Genomic DNA, 10,691 nt, shown 5'->3' with positions numbered 1-10,691 from the left:
TCAGCAGCGCCAGCAGCGCTGGCGGCGCGACATCTTTTGGCGGTTTTTTCAGTCACAAAACGGTACAGACACGTTCAGTTTCCCGCCGTTCTCGAACGAGTACCGCCGCCGCTTATAGATTATTGACCATGTGGCCGCATACGCCTTTATTTCAGCCGCTAAGCAGCACACCGCCGCTCATTATAATTATAGTCAAGTGCGCGTTGGTGCGCATGTCTTCCTGTCAGGTATTCCGTGAACGACCATTCGTTTTACAGACATGCATACATACAATGTAATGATAGAATCTTGCTAACATTGTAAATATACTAAGGCGTGAACAGCGCGCTATGATTAATCTTCAAAACGGCGGCTTATTATTCGAAAACTACACACGAAAAAATTACGATATTCAATTCGCTTCCGGCACTCATTCGATTCGCAATCAATTCGGCCGGGAAAATGTTCATTCGCGTAGGCCTACCCCCCCAAGTATCGTGACGACAATTCAGCATCACAAACGGCTAAAATGAAAAAAAAAAAAAAAAAAAAAAACGGGAGTGGGGAGATGTACAGTGACGGGAGAAAAAACGTGCCCCTGAAATTTCGAAGCCTAAATGGCGTGAAAAGGACAGGCGATGCAACTCGCGTCCCACATAGTGGCCGTGGCTTCCCTTCTTGTTTTCGGCGAGCGACTCGAGGCCTAGCCCCCGAAAATCTGCACGCTTCTCAAGAGACAATACGGAACGCGAGTTACTCACGACTCCTATATGCATGCTGCCTTCGACGAGAGGGAGAAGCGCTGCCTCGTGTTTCACTGTGCACACCAAAGGCAGCTTCACCACCACGCCTTCACACACACCTCCTCAATCACTGCCCCCCCCCCCCCTTCCCATCGAACCCGATTTTTTTTTCCAACCTTCCTTCCTGAAGACCTTCTGTCCACGTGTGCACGGTACGACGTGATATTCTGCTGTTACGGCGTGACTCGCTGGGCGCCAATGTACACACATCCACTGGGAACACACCGCAGACAAGGAAGGCTTCTCCGTTCACGGCTGCCGGTTGCACGCCACATGAATACGCCCCCATCTCAAGGGAGAGCTATGGGGGAACAACGGCCGGGCACGCTATATGCGGCCTTCTGAATAGACAGATTTAGAATAGCGTTCGCAAGCAAACGTAAATGACTAAGGTACTCGGCTGAGCAAAGGTGTATACGAACCATGCATTCCCCGATAAAGCCGATGCTCTTGTCCGCAATGAATGTACATTGACATTGAATTCTCCAGTCCAGACTGACCCGCCGTGGTTGCTTAGCGGCTTTGGAGTTGCGCTGCTACGCCCAAGGTCACGGGGTCAAATCCCGGCCGCGGCGGCCGCATTTCGATGGAGGTGAAATGCAAAAAATCCAGTATGGGGTATTTGCCATCGCTTTCGTTGGAACGCGCCGCTCCCATCTCTCCCCTTCACCTTCTCACCCAATTATCTCTTGATCTAAATCTTTCGGCAAAACGATCAAAATGTGACTTCGACTATTAGCGCAGGTATCACAACGCCTGTGCACTCTGCCTTATGACGTCATGCTACCAGGGCCGAAATTTCCATTGCCAAGCCCGGCGTGACGATCGCGGTGACGTCAAAATCACCGCAGCTTACTCGGCAGCGTTATCATTCGATTCCACGACAGTCAGCCCTAGTAGCATGACTTCGGGTGCTGAGTACATGGACCTAGATAGGTGCCTCACGTGTCACGTATCATTGTACCCTATCATGTACCAAGCAAAAAAATTACACCATCTTCCCGTAGGGGAACCCTGAGTAGTATGCGAAGCAGCCATGGGGTCGACTCAAGGTAGTTTTATCAGCTGTATAAACTTGGACATGCAGCAGCACCAGCAACGCGCAGAACTGTTGTCGACGCCGTCGGCGTTTTGCCCGCGTTCGCACCGAACGCGCGCGGCGTTGGTGACTGTTGCCGGTGCCTCTGGGGCGCCTACCGTCGCGCCTCTAACCTAAGCTGCTTCGCATTATTAGAGTACTATACTCGCGGGTCCACAACACCTTTGATGAGATAGTTGAGGCACAACAGGTGGCACAAGTTGCAAGACTGGCTTCCACGGAAGCCGGCAGACAGCTACTAGCGTATATCGGTAAAGGTTCCAGCATCACCAGACAGAGGGAGTGCGCGCTCCCCGTTAAAGTCAGGGAAATGTATTCGGTATCCCAGATACCTAGAAACATGCACCCTGAACACAATTACCCCTACTAAAAAATCCTATTTAAATTCAAACAGGGTTATACAGGTTTAAACGGGTTTTAACGGGGTCCTGTTTGGCAACATACAGGTGTAAACAGGACCCGTTTACACACAAACAGGTCTGAACGGGGTCCTGTTTGGCTTGCAAATAGGTTTAAACGGGACCCTCCCACACAGAAATAGGTCTAAACAGGGGCCCCGTTTAGCGAACAAACAGGTTCATACTGGGCACTGGCACCAAACAGGGGCCTATTTGGCCCGCAGGCAGGTTTTAACAGGAAACTCCGACACAGAAATGGGTCTAAACAGGGGACCCGTTTGGTAGTTAAACCAGTTAAACTGGCTCATAGTGGTCCCACTTGCACCAAAAAGGTCTACTTGTAGCTGTCATGCTCGATTTAATGCTTGAACTATTTACGGTAAAATTCGATTTGAAATTGGTACACACGAGCGAGCGCTCCGCAACACCCCAACGACAGCCGCTTCGCGTCGGCGCCGGGGCACAACCAACGGCGCTGCCAAACACAGAGAAAAAAAAAAGAAAGAAAAGGTTAATAAATAAGAAGGAAAAAAAAAAACAAAAACAAATAAGCCAAAACGGGATTTGAACCCGCGTACCGCAGATCCCAAGGCAAGCGTCGTAACCACTCGGCCACGCAGCCCCGCAGATCCGGCGATTGCTATCCTCACTATTGAAAGGAACGTGGCTGGAACCCGCCGTATGCATGATATCGAAATACTACCACAGAACACCCATACAAACTACCACATACTACGCCGTCACGATACATGCGGTCACCAAAGGGCCGAAAGTGGGCAAAAGCACGAAAGCATGGTCGCTTTCGGTGCCCCCAGGAGGCGCTGCCACTGCCCCAGGGGCATGACCGTGCTGTTGCTGCCTGTTGCTGTGTGTGCGCGCTGCATTGAGGCAGGTCGATGTGGATGTTTAATCGTGTGTACGCTGTGCCGAGAGAAAATGTCGTGCCCCTTGTGTGCTTTGATGATCACCTACCCCCTGGGACCGCGTAACGTAGCTCGCAGTACCTTTCGCGTGGTTCGCCGATGTCGATTATCGTAGTTATGGCCCGCTTGCGCTTTCTTTGTTCCCGGCCTCTGATAATATCGCATCGGATCACAGTGCACGGAACAATTTGTTGAGCTATTACGTGCTGTAGTTCATCCGCAATTCAACAGTGTTTACGTCGGAAGGATCGTCGTGCAGTCGACGCCGCGACCTGACATGAAGGAGCGTTTGCCGACTACGCCTAGAAAGGTAAGTCCGGCGCTTGCGCGCAGTTTTGTAGTCAATGGTTCGTGAAGTGTGAATTGTTATACGGATCACGAAATGATTAGTAAAGCGACCACAATGATAAATGTGTTTTTCGAATGTTCGTTCATGTCGCAGTGCACATTTAGCGAACAGTCTCACAAAACATGTCCTGAAACGTATTGGACGTTGCCAGGAGCTTTATCATGTATTTACTTCTGCTATAACGTATGCTAACGGTGATTGTTTGACCTGAATGGTAAAGAAAAAAATCAAGCAGGGAAAGTTACTGCTTGTGTACGTAATTTCTGTATAGGTATTTCTAGAAGTACAGCCTTCCGCATTTGTAACTATATTGCGCGAGCGTCGATCATGGGCCATTTTAGAGCCTTCAACGGCGATACTTAGCGAGACCGACAAAAGTAAGCAGAGGCGCATAAAGCACTCTCCAGCGCAAGCGTCATCTGCTAAGCTGCTATTCTCAGGACGACGCACACCCATTTCATAGTATGCTGGTGCGATATAGTTAAAAATGCGGGAGGCTGTACGTCAGCTAACGGCTGCGCGAGATGGTACTAGATTGTTGTGTCTGACGCATGGCCAGATTTTAGCTTGTACGCGAATTCTACTACATATAGTGTCGCCAGACAGGCTGTATTTCTTGTGTTGGGTGTCCTGTGTGTTTTCGTGTGCTTGTAAATGTTTATTTCAGAGAAGCCGAGATTACAACAGCCGTGTTTCTTTTTCATCGAATTTTTTTTTCTGCTGAAAAATAGAGCGTTTGTTCTTGGGGTTATTTCCAGTGCATCGTCCTTCGAGACAATGCTTTGTTCCACCGCATAAAGAAATTCGATTTTGGAACACTTCATGTGCTAAGGAATTTTCTTCGTAGTACAATTCACATTTAACTTCCTACAGATGTGCGTTTGTGTGAAGCTTTTGATAGATTTATGTTTGCTGCAGTTTCATTTCAGTTAAATAACCGCTTGTGATGTAACAATCAGATGTTTGCACAACCAGATGCAGCTTCGTGTAGTTTGGTTGTATGAGACTTTTCAGAATGTAACATGATCTTGTTAACTTGCAAGCTTGCAGTTTCAGCAGGGATTACAGTAAATTGGAACATTTCTTATTGTTTAGGGATGTCAAGATTTCGTGAACCAGAGGCACCGCATAGGAACCTAAGACATTTCTGCAGCCGGAACAGCACGGCAAAGCATCTGATCTGCATGCTGCGACAAGGTGTGTACAAAATGGTCCCTGCCACTTACACAAGCTGTAGGTTTTGTTGGTATAATTCATACCTGTCAACTCTCCTGAATTTTTCGTATTTTTCGTGAAGATCTCTAACGAGCATACCAGAGGGGGCACTTGCGTTAGGCCAGTTTGTTCAGATAAATTTCTTAAACAGGCTAAATCGGCAGCAGCAAGAACACTGCAAATGTGCTCTGGTGATATAAACCAGTGTTGTAAGTTCTGGTGTTTCAGTTCGCTGCTGCTTTGTGTGCTGTTAAATAATGGTTAATTATGTGTGTATCAATGCAACAGTGTGGGTGCTGAGAGGAAGCTTTAAAAAAATGTGTGCTATCTCGCCAATAAAACATTTTTGTCTGCAGAATTTTTACAAAATATAAAGTTCACAGGTTGGCATGTATGACATAATGTACAGCACTGTTGCTATGAATATGCTATATTCATAACTTGCTGTTTCGGTCTACTTGAATTGCATATTTTGAATCTGGCCTACCTTCAGTTTAATCAGTTCATTTAAGTAGCCTCCTCTGAGTTAAATGTAATTGGAGGCTATTGTAGAAATTCATGGTGCTCCCTACTGACTGCATTGTGGCAATTTCTTTAGGGACCATCTTGTGAGGCATGCATATCCTTTCATGTCTTGCTATGATTTGCCCAACAAAAGCAGCAGGGCTTTGGTTACCTTTGTTATTACGCATTCTTGTAGACTTCTGTTTCTCTGTCTTCTAACATATGTGCATGCGCAAATTCTGTTTTCTTAATTATATTTCTGTAAGTTGACCTAATTGTCTATTACATTTTTAAAAAATTTGGCGGGAGCGGGGTTATTGATTCCCATAATACTAGAGAGAAGGGACCTCAGACCAAAAGGCCACAAAAGGTGGCTTAAAGTGTTCGAAGCTCAGAATTTAACATTCTGTCTCCTAAAGCACTACCAGTATGAAACTGTTTCTAATTGCTTTGTTTTTATAACCTAGCTGCCCGATTTGCAGCCACATTGCGAGAGAGTATGTTTTTTTCTTGTTTTGTTTGAGTTCTTTTGTTGAATGTTCTCCTTTTTAGTTCAGAAATTTTTTCCTACCACCTCATGCAATACTCCAACTGGAGCCTATGAGGTATGTTTATAAGTAAATAAGCAAATTCCTGAGGCATGCAACAAACCATGCAAATCAGTCCCTAAAAAGCCATAAAGAGGATCTATTATTTTCAGCAGCTGCCTCAGTCGTACTGTGCTCACTGGCGCACTGACAAAAACCATTGCAGCAGCAAAGCACTACTCTAAACATTTTCCTTTCAACATTTTTAACTCTTATATGCTGTCTTCTCCAAATCGTGTTGAGTGCATCTGGAATGTTTCGGCAATTGTTTTTACCTGAACCATTATGCAAAGCAATCATGCAAAGGTTCAGCTTGTTGACTATTGCTTATTTATACCTAGCCTGATCTGTGGAGTTGACTGTATGGTTTCTTTTTTTTTGCATACCTGCCATGGTTGCTTAGTGGCTATGGCGTTGAGCTTCTAAGCACGAGGTCTCGGGATGAAATCGTGACCATGGCGGCTGCCTTTCCAAGGGGGTGAAATGCGAAAACACCTGTGTACTTGGATTTAGGCGCATGTTAAAGAACCCCAGGTGGTCCAAATTATTCCGGAGTCCCTCACTACGGCGTGCTTCATGATCAGACTGTGGTTCTGGCATGTAAAACCCCATAATGTAATTTAAATTTTTTACACAAGAACTAAGGTGGCTTTTAATGATGCCACCTTTTCACATTACTGCATAACCACAAGTTTGTCGAAATAATTGAACAAATGTCATCAGTCTTCTGTAAAAGCAAACTTGTCTTGTACAGCAGCTCGAATAAGCCATTTTCAGTGCAATAGCAGGCTTAGGATGTTGCTAGAAAATTGTGTCGCATAAGGATGTGCTGCATCAGAAGGCACGTTTCTTGTTCATTGTATTCATTCTAGCATTATCTCATCTCTATGTTCCTTTCAATGGTATTCACTGTGCACACATACTAAAGAGATAAGGAACATCCACAGTGCACGCATACCAAGGAAGTCACAGTCAGACAGAGAGCGATAGAGCACAGCACGCTTTCACTCTCTGTCTGTCGCTTATTTCCCTCACGTGAGCACCACCAAAATGAAGTTACCGACTTGCCCAAGCTTCAACTCTTGTGCTTGGTGTTTTTTGTCTACAAAATGCCCATAATCAAGTCATAGTGGTGGTGATTTTCGCATGTATGGAAAAGGCTTATTCAATTCCAGAACAGCTTCATTTGTTCTAGGCATAGTAAAGAACTTGCCAGTGTTTATTTTAAAGGCTGAATTGGTAGAAAACTATTGTAGTATTCCTAATGGCACCCTTTTGCATTAAGTTTGTGCAGATGCTTGAAGCTTGTACTATGTTGATGAAAATAGAGTTGAAGCTATAGAAGCATATTTGTCAAAATGTAGTGAATGCTTCCCAGTAGAAATCCGGAGTTATGCTTCCTGGGACACTTATTGGTTAGCCTTATTGGGTAATGCGATTAGCCTTATCGATGCTATAATGTTGCAGGATGGCCAGCGTTACAAAAAAATTAACATCATTGTAAGAATACATGTTCTGCAATAATATTAGGATTGGCCCCCCCAAGTGACAACGCTTGCTTACACTGTATCTGGGATAAACCAGGTTTACTCAGCTAGACAGCCATCCGTGCATGAGGGGGAGGGGGGGGGGCGTCAAAAAGGGGCTTTCGAGTAATCTTCAAGTAGATGGCTTATACATCAGATCTTTCTTACTGTGCATGCTATCTTGCTCAAAGTCAAGTTAGCTGTGGGTACAATGTCTGCATTTTATTACTGTTTATGCCTAATGAAGGTTGCTTTGTTCATAGTGTCACTTTCTATATTGTTTCTCTTATGGCACTAAGCTCACTTGTTTTAATGCTGCTATAGGTATGGCTGGGCCTGGTGATGAAGTGTAAGCAGAACATGCTATGCTGCGAATTGGTGCCAATCTTCACATCCGAGTTGTTCCCACGACAGTCAAGCACCACTGTGATTTGCTTCATTGGCAAGGTAATATACTATGGTGAGCTTGCACCTCAATATTGGTATTGAAAAATATGTCAAGTAAAAGACACAAGAGTTGGCCTTTATGAGAGATACACTCATGTTCTTTTTTTAAAGAGCTCTTTTAGCACTGTTCTTTATGGGCATGTTTTCAGAGGATGCTTATACTCCTTTATTACAAACTGCCATGGAGCTAGTTTGTGTGTTAAACTAACACTCTTTCACTAAGAAAAAGTCCAGTTTTTACTCGCACAGTGATATGGTGCCAAGGACGAAAGGGGTGGAATGGATCAATCTGAATGCATGTTGCTCACACAAATACAAAAAGGGAGCATGGCATGGCTAGCGCGATTTGTTTTACAGTGATGATAAGCAGTCTCAATGTCTAATAATTCTATTGATAGGGAGCTAACACACTGGTTCCCCGTCATTTGAATAAGGAAAGATTCACATATCTCTGAAGCACTCTGGTCCTTATATTTTGCCACATTCAAGTGGTTTTTAAATATGGGTGCACATTGCACTGAGAGCAGTGCAATACTAATGCCAACTGACCCACACATCAAGTTTGCGTGGTTACGCAGCCTGTCATTTATACATTTGGCTTGTTTAGCCAATGTAGCATCTACTGCACAATAATGGTATGTGATAGACACTGCACCTGTGTACTCTATGCTTTTTTTGCATTCAATTTTTTTCACCGGTAGTGATGCATGCCTTTTCATTATTTATGTGCCTACACAACAAGCCAAGCTTGTTCTTGGCCGAGAAAGAATTCTAGGAAAAGCCTACGTGCTGCAACTTTTCTTGGAACGAAACTAGCTTGGCTCGTTGGGTTAGGTTAAATGGTTCGATGGGTTTTGGAGCCCATACGGGTTCCTTGCTCACACTAAGACACATAAGCTTGTAGACTGTGCTTCTGTAATTTGTACAGCTCACTGACAGTGCAGGTGCAGGCCTCATCTTCTCAAAGAAGCTGACTGACTGCACCTTCCACGGAGCAGGTGACTCGGGTTGAGTGAGGCACCAGTGTTGGTGTTTGTTCCCTTGTGCAAAACAGCAGCTTTAGGTTCATTGTAGTTGTAGGAAGACAAGTTACACATAACTTCCATGGTTTGAGTGGGCGCATTTCTCTTGGGGCATCAAGCTTTTTTTTCCAACTGTCTGCATGGGTGCTTCAGTAGCATTGGTGTTAAGTTGGCATAGAGTTGTGCATTCAAGAACTTCTGAACAATGACCTGCTGTAGTTAGCGCTGTGAAGATTGCATCGTCTACCAAGCCTTTGGTTTTCTGTTGGTGTACTTGTAAACGTGCTGTCAGTAATTTCTCGGCTTGCCGAATTATCTTGAGGCCCCACACTGACGCTATCTATGTCTTCAAGTGCAGACTTTTTAGGATAAGGTTCTTCGCTTTGCAAATGTGGTTGTAGGAAAGGTGGCACTTACAGGTGCCTATTCTGGACATTATTGAAACAAGCCAGCGACTCTTGGTTACGTCTTGTCCATAGTGTATAGCAGTTAGTCAAGGGTTGAGAAAATTGCTCTCAGTGGTAGCATGCTGGCAGTAACTTGGTCATTGACCACATCCTCATCATTATGTTACCTGATTAGATTAATTTTCGTTGAAGCTTTGACAAAATTTTCCTACAGAAGTTATGGATAACACATTTTAGCCAAGGCACATTGGTTCGTCTTACTCGTGTCCCGATTAGAAATCTATAGGTGCCACCTTTCCTTCAATCAGACTTACAAAGCTAAGAACCTTGTCCTGAAAAGTTGGCACTTTAAGACATCAGTAGCGTCAGTGTGGAGCCTCCGGATAATTCGGCCAGCCGGGCAGAAATTACTAATAGCAAGAGTTCAAGAATGCTGACAGAAAATCAAGGGCTTCAAAACTGACACATTTGCAAGATGCCAACTAGAGCAGCTCTATGTCCACTTCATAGCGACGCTAACGGACCACCTGTGCAAACTGTCGCAAGAAAGCTTGACATATTAAAACAAAAAAAGCCTGTTTAAACCAAGAAGTTAACTTCAGCTTGTCTTCCTGCAAGCCCGCTAAACCTGAAACTGCCATTTTGTGCAAAGGACTGAACTTCAACAGTGCAGGATACTTCACGATATCCTGGCGAGAGTAACCTTCACCGTGGAACATGCCTGCAGTCAGCTCCTTCTGAAGTAAAAGAAAAGGTCCACGTGGCGTAGCTGCCATGGTGTAACCCTGGAATCTGTTTCTGCTCCGCAACTTGAGCTTCTTTTTTTCAGTGACCACAATTGCATTATTATGAAACGGAATGCATTAACAGGTTCAAACTCAGGGTAATGTTTTTATCTGCATGACTTTGTGGCCAAAAACTGATGAAAGGAGGCGCAATGCGACTATTGAACCTGTCCAGGGGACAGGGACGTCAAGAAGTTTTAAATCCATTTGCATAGGCTAACAATCGCAAGGCAAACTGCTGCTATTGCGTGAAAAAGTACCATGCACTTCTTACTTCAAGGAATAGTGCCAATCTTTTTCAGCTGTAGTTGGCACCATGTGTGTACACTGCACATATAATTTGAGTTAAATGTAAGGAAGGTATTGCAGAATAGGCCATTTATAACTAATGGCCATAATTTTGGCATTAGTAGATCTTTGCTCAGACCATCTGACAATTTCTTGAAAGTATGAAATTTTTGTTTATGTAGCTGCTGTCAGCATATTCTATATTATCATTTGGTCTTATGCATATACTGTTTGCTCTAAAAAAATTGAATTCTTGAGTTTCACATGCTAAAACCACGATATGATTATGAGGCATGCTGTAGTAGGGGACTCCGGAGTATCCCTTGAACCCTTGTTAACTCAAACTCTGATATCTGAAC

General features: G+C 44.4%; 1 long non-coding RNA gene across 1 annotated transcript; it reads left to right on the top strand.

Annotated features, from left to right (window-relative positions):
• Nucleotides 1–2,257: 2,257 nt before the first annotated feature.
• LOC125940089 (uncharacterized) lies at nucleotides 2,258–8,952 on the top strand. The gene is made up of 3 exons (XR_007463329.1): nucleotides 2,258–3,512; nucleotides 4,647–4,748; nucleotides 7,708–8,952. It is a non-coding gene; the product is annotated as an uncharacterized LOC125940089 (long non-coding RNA).
• The last annotated feature ends 1,739 nt before the right edge of the window (nucleotides 8,953–10,691 follow it).

Source organism: Dermacentor silvarum, chromosome 9 (assembly GCF_013339745.2).
Source record: "Dermacentor silvarum isolate Dsil-2018 chromosome 9, BIME_Dsil_1.4, whole genome shotgun sequence".
Classification (NCBI taxonomy): domain Eukaryota; kingdom Metazoa; phylum Arthropoda; class Arachnida; order Ixodida; family Ixodidae; genus Dermacentor; species Dermacentor silvarum.
This window is presented reverse-complemented; position numbering and strand designations above follow the sequence as displayed.